Consider the following 20,959-nt stretch of genomic DNA (forward strand, 5'->3'; position numbering starts at 1 on the left):
CGTAGATTTCTTTCTTCCTCTAGAGCAGTGGTTTTCAACCTTTCGAATGCCTCGACCTTTTCAAGTGTTCCTCATGCATTGATGATCCCCAGTAATAAAATTATTTTCATTGCTACTTCATAACTGTAATTAAAAAAAATTATGCATCCAGCCACCTCTGTGGAAGGTTTGTTAGACCAGCAAAGTGGTCACGACTCACAGGTTGAATACCGCTGCTCTAAACTAAGAGTTGTTTCTCCTGTGATCTAGTTCAGTATATTGTTAGACCCTCGAGTCCTGTTCTTATTGTTGTTAGAGGCTGTCAAGTGGGTTTGGCTCAGAGCAACTCTATTCACCGTATCATGAAATGCTGTCCCGTCCGCTCCATCCTCACCCTTTACTTTTGCTTTTTCTCATTGTTGCAGTCACTGTGCTAATCCATCTTTTTGAGGACTGCCTCTGGTTTGCTGACCTTCTACCCTACTGAGATTACTTTTTTCCTCTAGAGCAGTGATTCTCAACCTTCTTAATGCCACAAGCTTTTTAGAGGGTTCCTCATGTATTGGTGACCCCTAAGTAATACAGTTATTTTCATTGCTACTTCGTAACTGTAATTTTGCTCCAGTTTTGAACTGGGCCTCCACTGTGAAAAGATTGTTTGTCTCCCCAAAGGGTCCGTGACCCACAGGTTTAAAACTTCTGTTCTAAACTACATGGAGTTTTCCGTAAGATATAGTTAGGCACACTGTTAGATGCACAAGTCCTGTTGGTACTATATTTAAGTGGCCCGGAGTGGGTTTCGGTCTATAGTAACCCTGTGAACAATATAATGAAACGTCGCACTGGTTTGTGCCATGCTACCAGTGGTGGTTTGCTTGTGCTCATCGTTGCAGCCACTGTGCTAATCAGTCTTGTAGGGGCTGCCTCTCCTTTGCTGCCCTTCTGCTGTACTTGTGTCTTCCTCTAGGACAGTGGTTCTCAACCTTCCCATTTCCACGACCCTTCCCTACACTTCCCAATGTGTAGTGGTGGTCCCCAAAGCATAAATTTTTCCTATTGCTATTTCATAACTGTAAGTTTGCTACTGTTATGAATCCGGCCACCCTTGTGAAAGGGTCGTTCAACCAAACAAAGTTATCTAGACTCACAGGTTGAAGCCCTGGAGCACTTTCTGTTTATCGCAACCCTGTGCACAATATACTGAAGCGCTGCCCTGGCTTTTGCCTTCCTTACTGTGCTTCTTTGCTTGCCCTCATTGTTACCTCCACTGTGCTAATCCATCTTTTTGGGAATTGCCTCTCATTTGCTGCCCTTCTACGCTACCAAGATTTCTGTTCCGCTAGATTAATTGTTCTCAACCTTCCTAATACCACACCACTTTCATACAATTCCTAATGTAGTCATGAATGTCGAACTATAAATTTTTTCATTGCTATTTCATAACTAATTTTGCTACTGTTATGCCTTGGGCCATGCCTGTGAAAGGGTCATTTGCCCCACCTCCTGCCTCCCACCCAAAGGGTTTTCGGCCCATTGTTTAAGAACCACTACTCTAAACCAAGAGGTGTTTCTCTTAAGGTCTTTGTCAGTATATTGTTAGAATCACAAATCCCTTGTTATTTTGTTAAGTGCCCTCGAGTGGGTTTAGGCTCATAGAAACTCTATGCTCAATATAAGGAAACGTTGCACCCCGTGGTGCCATCTTCACAGTGGTTCTTTGCTTGCGCTCATTGTTGCAGCCACTGTGTTAATCCACCTTTCTGGAGGCTGCCTCTCTTTTGCTGCTCTTTTCCTGTATCAAGTTTTATGTCTTTCTCTAGGACAGTGATTCTCAAACTTTCTAATGTTATAACCCTTTGGTACCTTTCTTCATGCAGTCATGAGTGCCCAGTCATAAAATTATTTGCATTGCTACTTCATAGACCTAATTTTGGTACAGTTATGAACGGGCCACCCCTGTGAAAGTGTTGTTCGACGTCCAAAAAGGTTCATGACTCAGAGTTTGAGAACCACTGCTCTAAACGAAGAGGTGTTTCTAGTAAGATGTAGTTCCGCACATTTTGTAAAGCACACCCTCTTGTTGTTAGATGCCATGGAGTGGGTTTTTACGCCCAGCAAGCCTATGCACAATGTATTGGAGTGCTGCCCCATCCTGTGCCATCCTCGCAGTGGTTCTTGGCTTGCCCTCATTGTTGCAACCACTGTGCTCATCAGTCTTGTTGGGGCTGCCTCTCTTATGCTACCCTTCTACTGTACTTGTGTCTTCCTCTAGGTGAGTGGTTCTCAACCTTCTTATTTCCACGTCCCATTCATAGAGTTCCCAACGTAATCATGGTCCCCCGATAACCAAATTATTTCCATTGCTATTTCATCACTGTGATTTGCTACTGTTCTTAATTGGGCCATTCCTGTGAAAGGGTCATTCGACCACCCAAAGTGGTCACGACTCACACGTTGAGAACCGCTGCACTAAACAAAGAGGAGTTTCTCTTAAGGTCTAGGTCAGCATATTGTTAGATTCATGAGACCTGTTGTTATTGTTGTTAGGGGTCATCGAGTATGTTTAGCTCACGGCAATTCTATGCACAATATAATGAAACGTTGTCCCATTCACTGCCATCGTCACAGTGGTTCCTTTGCTAGCACTCATTTTTCCAGACACTGTGCTAATTCAACTTTTTGGGGCTGCCTCTTGTTTGCTGCCCTTCTACTCTACCCAGGTTTCTGTCTTCCTCTAGGACTGTGGTTCTCAACCTTGCTAATGCCACGACCCTTTCATACCTTTCCTTATGTAGTGCTGACTGCCAAATCATAAAATTATTTCTTTGTTACTTCATTACTCTAATTTTTCTACTGTAATGAACGGGCCACCGCTGTGAAAAGGTCGTTGGTCTCCCAAGGGGTGACGATCCACAGGTTGAAAAGTGCTGTTCTACACTAAGAGGAGTTGTTTTAAGGTCTACTTAAGAACATTGCCAGAAGCACAAGTCCTGTTGTTTTTTTGTTAGGTGCTGTTGCGTGGGTTTGACTCATAGCAACTCTAGGCAAAACATAATGAAATATGCCCCTTCCTCTGCCATCCTAACAGTGGATCATTGGCTTGTTCTCACTGTTGCAGCCACTGTGCTATTCCGTCTTGTCGGGAGCTGCGTCACATTTGCTGCCCTTCTGCTCTACCAAGACTTCTGTCTTCCTCTAGTGGAGTGGTTCTCAAATTTCCTAAGTCCATGCCTCTATCATGCAATTCGTAATGTAGTCGTGAATATAGAACAATGAAATGATTTTTGTTTCTATTTCATAGCTATAATATTGCTACTGGTATGAATAGGGCCACACCTGTGAAAGGTTCATTCGCCCCTACCACAAAAGCGATCACGACCCACTGGTGGAGAACCGCTGCTCTAAACTAAGTATTTTCTCTTAAGGTCTTCTTCAGCATATTGTTAGAAGCACAAATCCTGTTGTTATTTTTGTTAGGTGCCATCAAGTGGGTGTTGGCTCATAGCAACTCTATTCACAATATAATGAAAAGCTGTGCTGTCCTCTACCATCCTCTCAATGGTTTTTGGCTTGTGCTAACTGTTGCACCCACTGTGATAATCCATATTTCGGGGGGCTGCCTCTCTTTTGCTGCCCTTCTACTGTACCAACATTTCTGCCTTCCTCTAGGGCAGTGGTTCTCAAACTTCCTAAGTCCACACTGTCATACAATTCTGAATGTAGTCGTGAATGTCCAACTGTACAATTATTTTGTTGCTATTTCATAACTATAATTTTGCTGCTGCTATGAATCAGGTCACCCCTGTGAAAGGGTCAACCCAGTCATCTGCTAAAGGGGTTCCGACCATGTTCACAGCCGCTGCTCTAAACTAAGAGGATTTTCTTTTAATGTCTTCTCTAGCACATTTTTAGAAAATAAATGCTGTTGTTATTTTTGTTAGGTGTCGATGAGTGGGTTTTTGCCTCATAGCAACTCTGTACACAATATAATGAAACGTAGTCATGTCCTGTGCCATCCTCACAGTGGTTCTTCCCTTGCGCTCATTGTTGCAGCCATTGTGCTCATCTATCTTTCTGGGGGCTGCCTCTCTTTGCTGCCCTTCTACTCTACCAAGATTTGTATCTTCCTCTAGGGAAGAGGTTCTCAACCTTCCTCATGCCACAACCCATTAATACCGTTCCTCATGTAGTGGTGACAGCCCAATCATAAATTTATTTTCGTTGCTACTTCAGAAATCTAATTTTGCTAGGAATGACCCACCCTTGTGAGAGTGCTGTTTGACCCACAAATGGGTTCATGACCCAGAGTTGGAGAACCGCTGTTCTAAATGAAGATTTGTTCCTTTTAAGATGTAGTTCAGCACATGTTGAGAAGCACAAGTCCTGTATGTGTTGTGGTTAGGTGCTGTCGAGTGGTTGTTCACTCAAATCAAGTTCATGCACAAAACAATGAAACGCTGCTCCATTCTGTGCCATCCTCACAGTGGTTCTTTCTGGTGCTCATTGTTGCAGCCACTGTGCTAATCAATCTTGTGGAGGCTGCCTCTCTTTTGCTGCCCTTCTGCTGTACTTGTGTCTTCCTCTAGGACAGTGGTCCTCAACCTTCCTATTTCCACGACCCCTTCATACATTTCCATTGTGTAGTGGGCGGTCTCCCAATCATAAAATTTTTCCTTGCTATTTCATAACAATAATTTTGCTACTCTTATGAATCTGGACACCCCTGTGCAAGGTTTGTTCCACCAACCCAAGTGGTCACTAGTACACGTTGAGAACTGCTGCAGTAAACTAAGAGGAGTATCTCTTAAGGTGTAGTTCAGCACATTGTTAGATGCACGAGTCCTGTTCTTATTGTTGTTAGGGGCTGTCGAGTGGGTTTGGCTCAAAAGAACTCTATGCACATTATCAAGAAATGCTGTCCTGTATTCTGCCATCCTCACACTGGTTCTTTTGCTTGCGCTCACTGTTGCAGCCACTGTGCTAATCCAACTTTTTGGGGACTGCCTCGCGTTTGCTGCCCTTCTACTCTACCAAGATTTCTGTTCCTCTGGGGCAGTGGTTCTCAACCTTCCTAATATCACATCACTTTCATACAATTCATAATGTAGTCATGAATGTCCAACTATAAATTTGTTTCATTGCTATTTCATAACTATAATTTTGCTACTGTTATGAATTGGGCCAACCCTGTGAAAGGGGCATTGCCCACCCCCTTCACCCCCCTACTGAAAGGGTTTGTGACCCATTGGTTGAGAATCGCTGCCCTAAATTAACAAATCCCTTGTTATTGTTGTTAGGCTCATAGCAATTCTGTGCTCAAAATAAGGAAATGCTACCCCCTGGTGCCATCCTCACAGTACTACTTTGCTTGCACTCATTGTTGCAGCCACTGTGTTAATCCATCTTTCTGGAGGATGCCTCTCTTTTGCTGCCCTTCTCCTGTATCAAGATTTGTGTCTTTCTCTAGGGCATTGGTTCTCAACCTTCCTAATGCAACAAATTTTAACACCATTCTTCATGTAGTGGTGAGAACCCAGTCATAAAATTATTTTCTTTGCTACTTCATGAATCTAATTTTGCTACAGTTATGAACGGGCCACCCCTGTGAAAGTGTCTTTCGACCACCAATTGGGTTCGTGACCCAGAGTTTTAGAACCGCTGCTCTAAACGAAGAGGTGTTTCTACTAAGATATAGTTCAGCACATTTTGTAAAGCACAAGTCCTGTTGTTGTTTTTAGGGGCTGTCAAGTGGTTTTTTATTCCTAGCAAACCTATGCACAATGAAATGAAACGCTGACCCATCCTGTGCCATCGTCACAGTGGTTCTTGGCTTGCCCTCATTGTTGCAACCACTGTGCTCATTAGTCTTGTAGGGGCTGCCTCTCTTATGCTACCCTTCTACTGTACTTTTGTCTTCCTCTAGGTGAGTGGTTCTCAACCTTCCAAATTCCACATCCATTTCATACAGTTGCAAATGTAGTGATGGTCCCACAATCACAAAATGATTTCCATTGCTAGTTCATAAGTGTGATATTGCTACTGTTCTGAATTGGGCCATTCCTGTGAAAGGGTCATTCGACCACCCAAAGTGGTCACGACTCACAGGTTGAGAACTGCTGCCCTAAACAAAGAGGAGTTTCTCCTAAGGTGTAGTTCAGCATATTCTTAGGTGCATGAGTCCTGTTGTTATTGTTTGAGGGGCCGTCAAGTGGGTTTGGCTCATAGCAATGCCATGCACAATAATATACTCAAACGATATCCCATCCTCTGCCAAGCTCACAGTGGATCTTCAGTTAGTGCTCATTGTTTCAGCCACTGTGCTAATCCATCTTATAGGGGCCGCATCTCTCTTTCTGCCCTTCTACTGCACAAAGGTTTCTGCCTTCCTCTAGGGTAGTGTTTGTCAACCTTCCTAATGCCATGGCCCCTTCATACAGTTCCTCATGTAGTGGTGACCCCACAACCATAAAATTATTTTCACTCTACTTAATAACTGTAATTTTTCTACTGTTGTGAATCAGGCCACCTCTATGAAAGGGTCGTTCAACCCCCCTCAGAGATCATGACTCACAGGTTGAAAACCGCTGCTCTAAAATAAGAAGTTTTCTCTTAAGTTCTAGTTCAGTATATTGTTAAATGCACCAGTCCTCTTGTTATTGTTGTTAACAGCCTTCGAGTGGGTTTTGGCTCATAGCAATTCTATGCACCATATCATGAAACCCTGCCCCTTAATGTGCCATCTTGACGTGCATCTTTAGTTTGCCCTCACTGTTGCCTCACCTGTGCTATCAGTCTTGTTGGCAGGTGCCTCTCATTTGCTGCGCTTCTACTCTACCAAGATTTGTGTCTTCCTCTAGTGCAGTGGTTCCCAAATTTCCTATCACCATGCCTCTTTCATCCAATTCCGAATGTAGTTGTGAATTTCCAACTATAAAATAATTTTTGTTGCTATTTCAAAACTGTAATTTTGCTACTGCTATGAATCAGACCACCCCTGTGAAAGGGTCATTTGCGCCGCCCCCCCGTGAAAGTAGTCATGACCCACTAGTTGAGAACAGCTGCTCTAAACTAAGAGAAGTTTCTCTTAAGGTCATTTTCAGCATATTGTTAGAAACACAAATCATGTTATTGTTGTTAGGTGCCATCAAGTGGGTTTTGGCTCATAGAAACTATTTTTACGATATAATGAAACGCTGCACCTTCCTGTGTCATCCTCACAGTGGTTCTTTGCTTGCGCTCATCGTTGCTTCTACTGTGATAATCCATCTTTCTGGAGGCTGCCTCTCTTTTGCTGACCAACAACATTTCTGCCTTCCTCTAGTGCAGTGGTTCTCAAATTTCTTAATGCCACAACCCTTTAATACAATTCCTCATGTAGTGGTGATCCCCCAATCATAAAATTATTTTCATTGCTGTTTCATAACTGTAATTTTGCTGCTGTTATGAATCAGGTCACCTCTGTGTAAGGTAGTTCAACCCCCAAAAGAGGTTGTGACCCACGGGTTGAGAACTGCTGCTCTAAACTAAGAGGAATTTCTCTTATTGTTTTCTTCAGAATATTGTTAGAAGCACAATCCTGTTGTTGTTTTTCTTAGGTGGTATCATGTCGATTTTGACTCCTAGCAACTCTATGTCTAATATACACTAAGGTTGTGCCCTCTTCTGCCATCCTCACATCTTTTTGGGGGCTGACTCTAATTTTTGCTGCCCTTCAACTGTATCAATATTTGTTTTTTCTTCTAGGGAAGTGGTTTTCAATCTTCCTAATGCCAGGACCATTTCATACAGTTTCTTATGTAGTGGTGAATTCCCAACCCTAAAATTATTTTTGTTCATTATTATAACTGTAATTTTGCTACTGTTATTAATCGGGCCAGCCATGAGAAAGGGTCATTCGACCACCCAAAGTGGTCATGACTCACAGTTTGTGAACCGTTGCCCTAAACTAAGAGAAGTTTCTTTTAAGGTGTAGTTCAGAATATTCTCAGATGCATGAGTACTGCTGTTACTGTTGTCAGGGGCCGTCAAGTAGGTTTGGCTCATAGAAATTCTATGCACCATAGTATACTGAAACGATGTCCCATCCTCTGCCAACCTCACAGTTGTTCGTTGGCTAGTGCTCATTTTTCCAGCTACTGTGCTAATCCATCTTATAGGGGCTGCCTCTCTTTTGCTGCCCTTATACTGTACCAAGAATTCTGCCTTCTTCTAGGGTAGTGGTTGTCAACCTTTCTAATGCCATGGCCCCTTCATACCCCTCATGTAGTGGTGACCCTACAACCATAAAATGATTTTCACTCTACTTCATAAGTGTAATTTTGCTACTGTTATGAATCAGGCCACCCCGATGAAAGTCGTTCAAACCCCCAAAGAGGTCACGAATCACAGGTTGAGAACCACTGCTCTGAACTAAGAGGAGTTTCTCCTCAGGTCTTGTTCAGTATATTGTTGGATGCATGAGTCCTCTTGTTATTGTTGTTAGGGGCTGTTGTATGATTTGGGCTCATAGCAATTCTATGCACAATATCATGAAACACTGTCCTGTCCTCTGCCATCCTCATAGTGGTTCTTTGGCTAGCCCTCATTGTTGCAGCCACTGTGCTATTCCACCTTTTAGGGGACTGCCTCTAGTGTGCTGCCCTTCTACTCTACTGAGATTTCTGTCTTCCTCTAGGACAGTGGTTCTCAACCTTCCTAATGCCATGACCCTTTCATAGCATTCCTCGTGTAGTGCTGACTGCCAAATCATAAAATTATTTTCATTGCTACTTTATAACTCTAATTTTTCTACTGTAATAACCAGGCCACCACTGTGAAAGGGTTGTTTGTCTCCCAAAAGAGGTCACGACACACAGGTTGAGATCCGCTGCTGAAAACTAAGAGGAGTTTCTCCTAAGGTCTAGTTCATCATATTGTTAGATGCATGAGTCCTGTTATTGTTGTTAGGGGCCGACGAGTGGGTTTTTCCTCAGAGCAACTCTATGCACAATATAACGAACCCTGCTCCTTCCTGTGCCATCCTGACAGTGGATCATTGCCTTGCCCTCACTGTTGCAGCCACTGTGCTGTTCCGTCTTATTGGGAGCTGCCTCTCATTTGCTGCCCTTCTACTCTACCAAGAATTGTCTCTTCCTCTAGTGCAGTGGTTCTCAACCTTCCTAATACCACGCCTCTTTCACACAATTCTGAATGCACTCGTGAATGTCCAACCATAAAATTATTTTTGTTGCTCTTTCATAACTGAAATTTTGCTACTGGTATGAATTGGGCCACCTCTCACCCTCCCGTCCCCGAAATGGGTCACGACCCATATATTGAGAGTCGCTGCTCTAAATTGAGGTGCTTCTCTTAAGATCTTCTCTAGCACCTTTTTAGAAGCACAAATCCTATTGTTATTTTTGTTAGGTACCATCGAGTGAGTTTTGGCTCATAGAAACTCTATGTAGAATATAACGAAACACTGCCCATCCTGTGCCCTCCTCACAATGGTTCTTGGCTTGAGCTCATTGTTGCAGCCACTGTGCTAATCCATCATTCTGGGGCCTGCCTCTCTTTTGCTGCCTTTCTTGTGTACCAATATTTGTGTCTTTCTGTAGGGCAGTGGTTCTCAACCTTCCTAATGCTACAACCCTTTAATACTATTCCTCATATAGTGCTGACCGCCCAGTCATACAATTATTTTCATTGAGTTAGGAAGTATGAGTGACCGGCCCCATTACCAGCTAAATGTACAGCACCACCCTCTTCCCCAAAAGAATTCACTTCAGAGGACAACACTGATGCTACAGCTCAAGAAGAGGGTAAGAGGGACTGGTCTGGTTAGAGCACACAGGAGCTAACGAGGGGAAAAACAAAGAAAAGAGTGACACACATCCTGGCTCAACAATCCTTGAGGACAATGTTCCTGCTCCGAAAAGCAGTACACAGAGATGACCACAGGGCCAGCCCCACCATGGGACACAGCGTTGTTCATTGACCCATAGCACCATTGGGGACAACACTGGAGACACACAACGGGAATCATGTCCACCATGAGCTCATCACACCAAATCCTGCCTCTGGGGCAATGCAGCAGAGCAGCAGGGGAAGCAAATCAATGAAGTCCCCAGGGATAGTGGTGGTGCCAGGGCATGGCACTCCATCAGACTTGACTGGAAAGCACCTGTTAAGGAAAACAAACAGACCCTGAACTATTCATACTTTTATGTGTCTATGCGTGTGTGTGTTGTTGTTGTAGCTATTGTTTTACTTTCTGTTGTTGCTTCGTGGTACTCAGTCTTGTGATAGTACATAGAATGTCTACCTGGAATGGATAGGTGGAATATACAAGCCAGAAGAGAGAGCAACAAGATGACAGTTCTGGGGGGACAAGGGGGTAGGCGAGGCAGGGGAAAGGAAGAGGGGGTTATCAAACACAGGGACAAGGGAATAACAAGTGATCCAAAATCAATCTCAAGGAGGGGCATGGGAGGTCTGGATCATGGGCAATGTAACTGAGAGGAATTCCCAAATGAAGGCAGAACATGATAGTGGGACAAGAGGAAAATACAAAGAAACAGAGGAAAGAACTGGGAGGCAAAGGATAGTCATAGAGTTTTAAATATAGACATATAAATATAAATATATGTATATAAGACAAGGGGGGAATAGATCTATGTACATACATTTGTAGGTTTAGTACTAAGGAAACAGATGGACAGTGGACCCCCGCTTAAGTACTCCCTCAACACGAGAACACTTTATTCTAACAATTTGGCAATCTGAGATGCTCACTTGCCTGGCACGATCACTGATGACAATGGGTGCACAAGCAAATATAAATTTACTTTCATTGCTATTTCATAACTGTAAATTTGCTACTGTTATGAATCGGGCCAACCTTGTGAAAGGATCATTGCCCCTCTTCCCCCCCCCAACCCCACTAAAAGGGTTTGTGACCCACTGGTTGAGAACTGCTGCTCTAAACTAAGAGAGGTTTCTCTTAAGAACTTCTTCAGTATATTGTTAGAATCACAAATCCCTTGTTATTGTTGCTAGGTGCCGTAGAGCGGGTGTTGGCTCATAGCAACTCTACGTACAATATAATGAAACACTGGCCCCCCTAGTGCCATCCTCACAGTGGTTCTTTGCTTGCGCTCATTGTTGCAGCCACTGTGCTAATCCACCTTTCTGGCGGCTGCCTCTCTTTTGCTGCCCTTCTCCTGTACCAAGATTTGTGTCTTTCTCTAGGGCAGTGGTTCTCAACCTTCCTAATGCTACAACTCTTTAATACCATTCTTCATGTAGAGGTGAGTGCCCAGTCATAAAATTATTTTTGTTGCTACTTCATAAATCTAATTTTGCAACTGTTATGAACGGGCCACCTCTGTAAAAGTGTCATTCGACCTCCAAAAAGGTTCATGACCTGTGAGAACCACTGCTCTAAATGAAGAGCTGTTTCTATTAAGATGTAGTTCAGCATATTTTGTAAAGCACAAGTCCTGTTGTTGTTGTTAGGTGATGTTGAAAGGGTTTTGACTCATAGCAACTCTATGAACAATATTATGAAACGCTGCCCCATCCTGGGCCATCCTCACAGTGGTTCTTTGCTTGCCCTTATTGTTACAACCACTGTGATAATCCATCTTGTAGGGGCTGCCTTTCTTTTGCTACCCTTCTACTGTACACTTGTCTTCCTCTAGGACAGTGGTTCTCAACCTTCCTATTTCCACGTCCCTTTCATACAATTCCCAATGTAGTTATCGTCCCCGAATCTAAAATTATTTCCATTGCTATTTCATAACTGTAATTTTGCTACTGTTATGAATTGGCCCATTCCTGTTAAAGGGTCATTGAACGACCCAAAGTGGTTGTGACTCACACGTTGAGAACCGCTGTTCTAAACTAAAAGGAGTTTCTCTTAAGGTCTAGTTCAGCATATAGAGAGATGCACGAGTCCTCTTATTATTGTTGTCAGTGGCCGTTGAGTGTGTTTGGCTCATAGCAATTCTATGCACAATATAATGAAATCCTGTCTTGTCCTCTGCCATCCTCTCAGTGGTTCTTTTGCTAGCACTCATTGTTGCCACCACTGTGCTAATCCACCGTTTTGAGGGTCTGCCTCTCATTTGCTGCCCTTCTACTCTAACAAGATTTCTGTCTTCTTCTAAGGCAGTGGTTCTCAACCTTGGTAATGCCATGACCATTTCATAATGTTCCTCATATAATGCTGACTGCCAAATCATAAAATTATTTTCAATGCTACTTCATAAATCTATTTTTTCTACTATAATGAACGGACCGCCACTGTGAGAGGGTTGTTTGTCTCCTGAAAGTGGTCGCAACCCACAGGTTGAGAAACGCTGCTATAAATTAAGAGAAGTTTTTCTTAAGGTCTACTTCAGCACATTGTTAGAAGCACAAGTCCTGTTGTTTTTTTGTTGGTTTGTGTTGTGTGGGTTTGACTCATAGCTACACTATGCACAATATAATGAAACACTGCCCCTTCATGTGCCATCTTGACAGTGGATCTTTGATTTACCCTCACTGTTTCAGCCATTGTGCATTTCCTTCTTTTTGGGAGGTGCCTCTCATTTGTTGCCCTTCTACTCTACCAAAACTTGTGTCTTCCTCTAGGGCAGTGGTTCTCAACCTTCCTAATGCCATGTCTCTTCTATGCAATTCCTAATGTAGTCGTGAATATCCAAGTAGAAAATTATTTTTGTTGCTATTTCATAATTATTTTTGCTACTGGTATGAATCAGGCCACCCTTGTGAAGGGGTCATTCGCCCCCCACCCCCCAAAAAAGGGGTGGCAATCCACTGGTTGAGAACTGCTGCTCTAAACTAAGAGGAGTTTCTCTTTTTTTTGGTTTATTTTAACAATTTTTGGGGCTCATACAATTCTTTTCACAGTTCATACATATACATACATCAATTGTATAAAGCACATACGCACAGTCCTTGCCCTAATCATTTTTTTCTCTTTTCTTCTTTTACATTTTATTAGGGACTCATACAACTCTTACCACAATCCATACATATACATACATCAATTGTATAAAGCACATCCATACATTCCCTGCCCCAATCATTCTCAAGGCATTTGCTCTCCACTCAAGCCCCTTGCATCAGGTCCTCTTTTTTTTCCCCCTCCCTCCCCATTCCTCCCTCCCCCATATGCCCTTGGTAATTTATACATCGTTATTTTGTCATATCTTGCCCTATCTGGAGTCTCCCTTCCCCCCTTCTCTGCTGTCCCTCTCCCAGGGAAGAGGTCACATGTGGATCCTTGTAATCAGTTCCCCCTTTCCAACCCATTCATCCTCCACTCTCCCAGCATCGTCCCTCACACCCTTGGTCCTGAAGGTATCATCCACCCTGGATTCCCTGTACCTCCAACCCTCATATGCACCAGTGTACAGCCTCTGTCCTATCCAGCCCTGCAAGGTAGAATTCGGATCATGGTAGTTGGGGGGAGGAAGCATCCAGGATCTGGGGGAAAGCTGTGTTCTTCATCGATACTACCTCACACCCTAATTAACCCATCTCCTCTCCTAAACCCCTCTATGAGGGGATCTCCATTGGTCGACACTTGGGCCTTGGGTCTCCACTCTGCACTTCCCCCTTCATTTAATATGATATATACATATATACACATACACACATACATATATACATATACACATATATACACATACATACACACACTTATATCTTTTTTTTTTTTTGCATGATGCCTTATACCTGGTCCCTTGGGCACCTCGTGATTGCACTGACCGGTGTGCTTCTTCCATGTGGGCTTATTTGCTTCTGAGCTAGATGGCCGCTTGTTCACCTTCAAGCCTTTAAGACCCCACACACTATCTCTTTTGATAGCCGGGCACCATCAGCTTTCTTCACCACATTTGATTATGCACCCATTTGTCTTCAGCGATCCTATCATGGAGGTGTGCAGTCAATGGTATGATTTTTTGTTCTTTGGTGCCTGGTAATTGATCCCTTTGGGACCACTCGATCACACAGGCTGGTGTGTTCTTCCGTTCTTCCATGTGGACTTTGTTGCTTCTGAGCTAGATGGCCGCTTGTTTATCTTCAAGCCTTTAAGACCCCAGTCACTATCTCTTTTGATAGCCAGGCACCATCAGCTTTCTTCACCACATTTACTTGTTCACCCACTTTGGCTCCAGCCGTTGTGTCGGGAGAGTGAGCATCATAGAGTTCCAATTTAGTAAAAGAAGGTATTCATGCATTGAGGGAGTGTTTGAGTAGAGGCCCAAGGTCCTTCCGCCACCTTAATACTTGACCTATAAATATAGACACATAGATCTATTTCCCCATCCTCCTATATATATTTGCATGTACATGTCTTTGTCTAGACCTCCATGAATGCCCTTTGACTCCTAGCTCTTTCCTCCATCTCCCTTGACTTGAGGAGTTTCTCTTAAGCTCTTCTTCAACATATTGTTAAAAGCAGAAATCCTGTTGTTATTGTTGTTAGGTGCCATAGAGTGGGTGTTTGCTCATAGTAACTCTACGTACAATATAATGAAAGACTCCCCCCCCACCCCCTTGTGCCATCCTCACAGTGGTTCTTTGTTGTCCTCCTTGTTGCAGCCTCTGTGCTAATCCATCTTTCTGAGGGCTGCCTCTATTTTGCTGCCACTTTCCTTTACCAATTTTTGTGTCTTCCTCTAGGGCAGTGGTTCTCAAACATCCCAATGCCACAACCCTTTAATACCTTTCCTCATGTAGTGGTGACCGCCCAATCATAACATATATTTTCATTGGTACTTCATAAATCTAATTTTGCTATTGTTATGAACAGGTCATACCTGTTAAAGTGTCGTTAGACCCCAAAATGGGTTCATGACCCAGAGTTTGAAAACTACTGTTCTAAACGAAGATTTGTTCTTTTAAGATGTATTTTAGCACATTTTCAGAAGCACAAGTCCTGTTTTTGTTGTTGTTAGGTGCCATCGAATGGTTTTTGATTCATAGCAACTGTGTGCACAATATCATGAAATGCTGCCCCCTCTTGTGCCATCCTCACAGTGGTTCTTTGCTTGCGTTCATTGTTGCAGCCACTGTGCTAATCAGTCTTCTAGGCTGCCTCTGTTTTGCTGCCCTTCTACTGTACTTGTGTGTTCCTCTAGAAGAGTTTCTTCAACCTTCATATTTCCACAACCCTTTCATATATTTCCCATTATGCAGTGGTGGTACCCCAATCATAAATTTTCCCCCTGGCTATTTCGTAACTGTCATTTTGCTACTGTTATGAATCTGGCCACCAAAGTGGTCAAGACTCACAGGTTGAGAACTGCTGCTCTAAAATAAGAGTAGATTCTTTTACAGTTTAGTTCAGCATATTGTTAGGCACACGAGCCCTGTTCTTATTATTGTCAGGGGCTGATGAGTGGGGTTGGCTCACAGCAACTCTCTGCAAAATGTAATGTAATGCTGCCCAGGCCTGTGCCATCCTCGCAGTGGTTCTTTGCTTGCGCTCATTGTAGCAGCTATTTTGCTAATCCATCTTGTAGGGGCTGCCTCTCTTTTGCTGCCCTTGTACTGTACCAACATTTCTGCCTTCCTCCAGGGCTGCGGTTCTCAACCTTCTAATGCCATGTCCCTTTTATAGCATCCCCCATGTAGTGGTGATCCTGCAATCATAAAATTATTTTAATTGGTGTTGCATAACTGTAATGTTGCTGCTATTATGAATCACGCCACACTTGGGAAAGGGTCGTTAGACCCTCCCCCAAAGAGGCCACAACCCAGAAGTTTCGGAACCGCTGCTCTAAAATAATAGAAATTTCTCTTAATGTCTTCCTCAGAATATTGTTAGAAGCACAATCCTGTTGTTTTTGTTAGATGCTGTTGAGTCGATTTTGACATATAGCAACTGTATGTGCAATATAATGAAAGGCTGCCCCGTCCTCTGCCATCCTCACAATGGTATTTGGTGGTGCTTATTATTACAGCCACTATGCTAATCCGTCTTATTGGGCTGCCCCTCTTTTGCTGCTCTCTGCTGTACCAAGATTTCTGTCTTCCTCTAGGGTTGTGGTTCTCTACCTTCCTAATGCCACGATCCCTACACACAGTTCCTTATGTAGTGGTGACCCCACAATCATAAAATTATTTTTGTTACTCCTTCATAACTATAATTTTTCTACTCTTATGAATCAGGCCACTTCTATGAAATGGTCATTTGACACACACCCCCAAAGGGGTCACAACTAACAAGTTGAGAGTCGATGCTCTAAACTAAGAGGAATTTCTCTTAAGATTTAGTTAATTATATTGTTAGATTCACGAGTCCTGTTGTTATTGTTGTTAGGTGCCGTCAAGTGGGTTTGGGTCAGAGCAAATCTATGCACAATATAATGAAACACTGCTCCGTTCTCTGCCATCCTCACAGTGGTTCTTTTGCTAGCGCTCATTGTTGCAGCCACTGTGCTAATCCGCCTTTTTGGGGACAGCCTCTCGTTTCTGCCCTTCTACTCTACCAAGATTTCTGTCTTCTTGTAGGGCAATGATTCTCAACCTTCCTTGTAGCGGCTTCCTCTGTTTTGCTCTCCTTCTACTGTAATTTTGTCTTCCTCTAGGACAGTGATTCTCAACCTTCCTTATTCCACAATACTTTCATATACTTCCCAATGTATAGTGATGGTACCCCAATCATAATTTTTCCCTTGCTATTTCATAACTGTAATTTTGATACTGCTATCAATCCAGGCACCCCTTTGAAAGCATCTTTCTACCAACCAAAGTGGTCACGAATCACAGGTTGAGAAGAGCTATTCTCAACTAAGTAGAGTTTCTCTTAAGGTCTAGTTCAGCATAATGTTAGACGCACAAGTCCTGATCTTCTTATTTTTAGGGGCTGTCGAATGGGTCTGGCTCATAGCAACTCTATGCACAATATCATGAAACACTGTCCCGTCCTCTGCCATCCTCACAGTGGTTCTTTTGCTAGGGCTCCTTGTTGCAGACACTGTGCTAATCCATCTTTTTGGGGACTGCCTTTCATTTGGTGCTCTTCTACTCTATCAAGATTTCTGTCTTCCTCTAGGGCAGTGGTTCTCAACCTTCCTAATGCCACGCCCTTGTCATACCATTCCTCATGTATAGGTGACCCCCAGTCATAAAATTATTTTCATTGCTACTTCATAACTGTAATTTTGCTACTGTTATGAACTGGGCCCCCACTGTGAAAAGGTTGTTTGTCCCACCAAAAGGCTTGCGACCCACAGGTTGAGAACTGCTGCTCTAAATTAATAGGCGTTTTTCTTAAGATATCATTAGGCACATTTTTAGATGCACAAGTCCTGTTGTTATTCTTTTTAGGTGCCTCGAGTGGGTTTCTGATCAGAGCAACACTCTGCAAAATGTAATGTAACGCTGCCTAGGCTTGTCCCATCCTCACAGTGGTTCTTTGCTTGCGCTCATTGTTGCAGCTACTTTGCTAATTCATCTTGTAGGGGATGCCTCTATTTTGCTGCCCTTCTACAGTACCAAAATTTCTGCCTTCCTCTAGGGCAGTGGTTCTCAACTTCCTAATGCCACGTCAATTTAATACCGTTCCCCATGTAGTGGTGATACCCCAATCATAAAATTATTTTTATTGCTGTTTCATAACTCTAATTTTGCTACTGTTATGAATCAGGCCATCCCTGTGAAAAGGTCATTAGACCAACCAAAGTGGTCAAGACTCACAGGTTGAGAACCGCTGCTCTAAAATAACAGGAGTTTTTCTTAATGTCTTCCTCAGCATATTGTTAGAAGTACAATAATATGGATTTTTTTTCCGGTGCTGTCGAGTCGGTTTTGACTCATAGCAACTACATGCCCACTATAATGAAAGGATGCCCCCTCCTCTGCCATCCTCACAGTGGTATTTGCTGGTGCTTATTTTTCCAGGTACTATGTTAATCCATCTGATTGGGGCTGCCTCTCTTTTGCTGCCCTACTGTACTAAGATTTCTGTCTTCCTCTATGGCTATGGCGCTCATCCTTACTAATGCCACGGCCCCTTCATACCGTCCCTCATATAGTTGTGACCCACACCCATAAACTTTTCGTTGCTACTTTGTAACTGTAATTTTGCTACTGTTATGAACAGTTCCACCCCTATGAGAGATTCATTCGACCCCCCCCCCAAAGATGTACCAACTCACAGTTTGAGAACCGCTGTTCTAAATTAAGTGGAGAAATTGACAACCTTCCTGTTGCTCTTAAACGCGGCACCCCCCCACCCCCTATCATCATCCCAGTTCTACCTCGCAAACCTGGTTATACCAGAGGATGCACAGCAGTACAGATGAGAACTAGAAACAGAGGGAATCCAGGACAGATGAACCCCTCCGGACCAGCAGGGAGAGTGGCGATACCCGGAGAAAAGCGGGGATCGGAAGGGAGAACCGATCACAAGGATCTATATATAATCTCCTCTCTGGGGGATGGGTAACAGACAAGTGAGTGTAAGGAGACTCTGGGCAGAGTAAGATAAGATAAAATAATAACATATATCATTAAGTGCTCATGTGGGAGGGGGAAGCAGGGAAGGAGGGGCAGGAGAAAAAGGGAAATGAGGAGCTGATTCTAGGAACCCAAGCAGAAATCGGATGTTGAGAATGAGGAGGGCAACTAATGTATAAGTGTGCTTTAAACAATTGATGTATGTATGGATTGTGATAAGAGTTGTATGAAGCCCAATAAAATGATTTAAAAAATATTTTATTAGGGGCTCATACAACTCTTATCACAAGCCATACATATACATACATCAATTGTATAAAGCACATCTGTACATTCCCTGCCCTAATCATTTTCGAAGCATTTGCTCTCTTCTTAATCCCTTTCCATCAGGTCCTCTTTTTTCCCTCCCTCCTTGCTACCCACTCCCTCATGAGCCTTTGATAATTTATAAATTATTATTTTGTCATATCTTGCCCTATCCAGCATCTCCCTTCACCCCCTTTTCTGTTGTCCCAGGGAGGAGGTCACATGTAGATCCTTGTAATCAGTCCCCCCTTTCCAACCCACTCACCCTCTACTCTCCCAGTATCGCCACTCACACCCCTGGTCCTGAAGGCATCATCCACCCTGGATTCCCTGTGCCTCCAGCTCTTATATGCACCAGTGTACAACCTCTGCTCTATCCAGACTTGCAAGGTAGAATTCGGATCATGGTAGTGGGAGGGGGGAAGGGGGAGGGAGAGGACGCCTTTAGGAACTGGAGGAAAGCTGTATTCTCATCGGTGCTACGTCGCACCCTGACTGACTCATCTCCTCCCCTAGACCCCTCTGTGAGGGGATATCCAGTGGCCAACAAATGGGCTTTGGGTCTCCACTCTGCACTTTCCCCTTCATTCACTATGGTAAGATTTTTTTTTGATGATGATGCCTTATACCCGATCCCTTTGTCACCTCATGATCGCACAGGCTGGTGTGCTTCTTCCATGTGGGCTTTGTTGCTTCTGAGCTAGATGGCCGCTTGTTCACCTTCAAGCTTTTAAGACCCCAGACACTATCTCTTTTGATAAAAAAAATTAAGAGCAGTTTTTCTTAAGGTCTAGTTCAGTATATTGTTAGATGCACGAGTCCTCTTGTTAATGTTGTTAGTAGCTGTTGAGTGGTTTTTGGCCCTTATCAACTCTAGGCACAATATTATGAACCCCTGCCCCTTCCTGTGCCATCCTCACAGTGGTTCTTTGCTTGCACTCATTGTTGCAGCCACAGTGCTAAGCCATATTTCAGGGGACTGCCTCTCTTTTGCTGCCCTTCTAGTGTACCAAGATTTATGTCTTTCTCTAGGGCAGTGATTCTCAACCTTCCTAATGTCTCAACCATTTAATACCGATCCGAATGTAGTGGTGACCGCCCAGTCATAAAATTATTTTCACTGCTACCTAATAAATCTAACTTTGCTGCTGTTATGAATGCCCACCCCCCTGTAAGAGTGTCGTTCTCCCTCAAAAGGGTTTGTGACCCAGAGCTTGAAAATCGCTGTTCTAAAGTAAGATTTGTTTCTTTCAAGATGTAGTTCAGCACATTTTGCTAAGCACAAATCCTGTTTTTGTTTTTGTTAAGTGTCGTCGACTGGTTTGTGACTCCTAGCAACTCTATGCACAACATAATGAAACACTGTCCCATCCTGAGCCATCCTCACAGTGGTTCTTTGCTTGCCCTCATTGTCCCAGCCACCGTGCCAATCAATCTTGTAGAGGCTCCCTCTCTATTGCTCTCCTTCTACTGTACTGGTGTCTTCCTCTAGGACAGTGATTCTCAAACTTCTTAATTCCACAAGCCTTTCACACACTTCCCAAAGTGTAGTGGTGGTACCCCAATCATATTTTTCCCTTGCTAGTTCGTAACTGTAATTTTGCTACTGCTATGAATCCTGCCATCCCTGTGAAAGTGTCTTTCGACCAACCAAAAAGGTCGCGAGTCACAGGTTGAAAACCACTGCTCTCAACTAAGTGGAGTTGTCTTTAGTTCTAGTTCAGCATATTGTTAGATGCACTAGTCCTGTTCTTATTGTTGTTAGGGGCTGTCGTAAGGATCTGGCTCATAGCAACTCTATGCACAATATCATGAAACGCTGTCCCGTCCTCTGCCAATCTCACAGTGCTTCCTTTGTTAGGGCTTCTTGTTGCAGACACTGTGCTAATCCATCTTTTTGGGGACTGCCTTTCGTTACTGCCCTTCTACTGTACCAAGATTTCTGTCTTCCTCTAGGGCAGTGGTTCTCAACCTTCCTAATGCCACAGCCTTGTCATACCGTTCCTCATGTATTGGTGACCCCCCAATCATAAAACTATTTTCATCGGTACCTCATAACTGTAATTTTGCGACTGTTATGAACTGGGCCCCCGCTGTGAAAAGGTTGTTTGTCCCCCCAAAAGGTTTGTGACCCACTGGTTAAGAACTGGTTCAATAAACTAAGCAGAATTTTTCTTAAGATATAGGTAGACAGACTGTTAGACACACAAGTCCT

The sequence above is a fragment of the Tenrec ecaudatus genome (genome assembly GCF_050624435.1).
Source record: "Tenrec ecaudatus isolate mTenEca1 chromosome 2 unlocalized genomic scaffold, mTenEca1.hap1 SUPER_2_unloc_16, whole genome shotgun sequence".
Taxonomy (NCBI): Eukaryota; Metazoa; Chordata; class Mammalia; order Afrosoricida; family Tenrecidae; genus Tenrec; species Tenrec ecaudatus.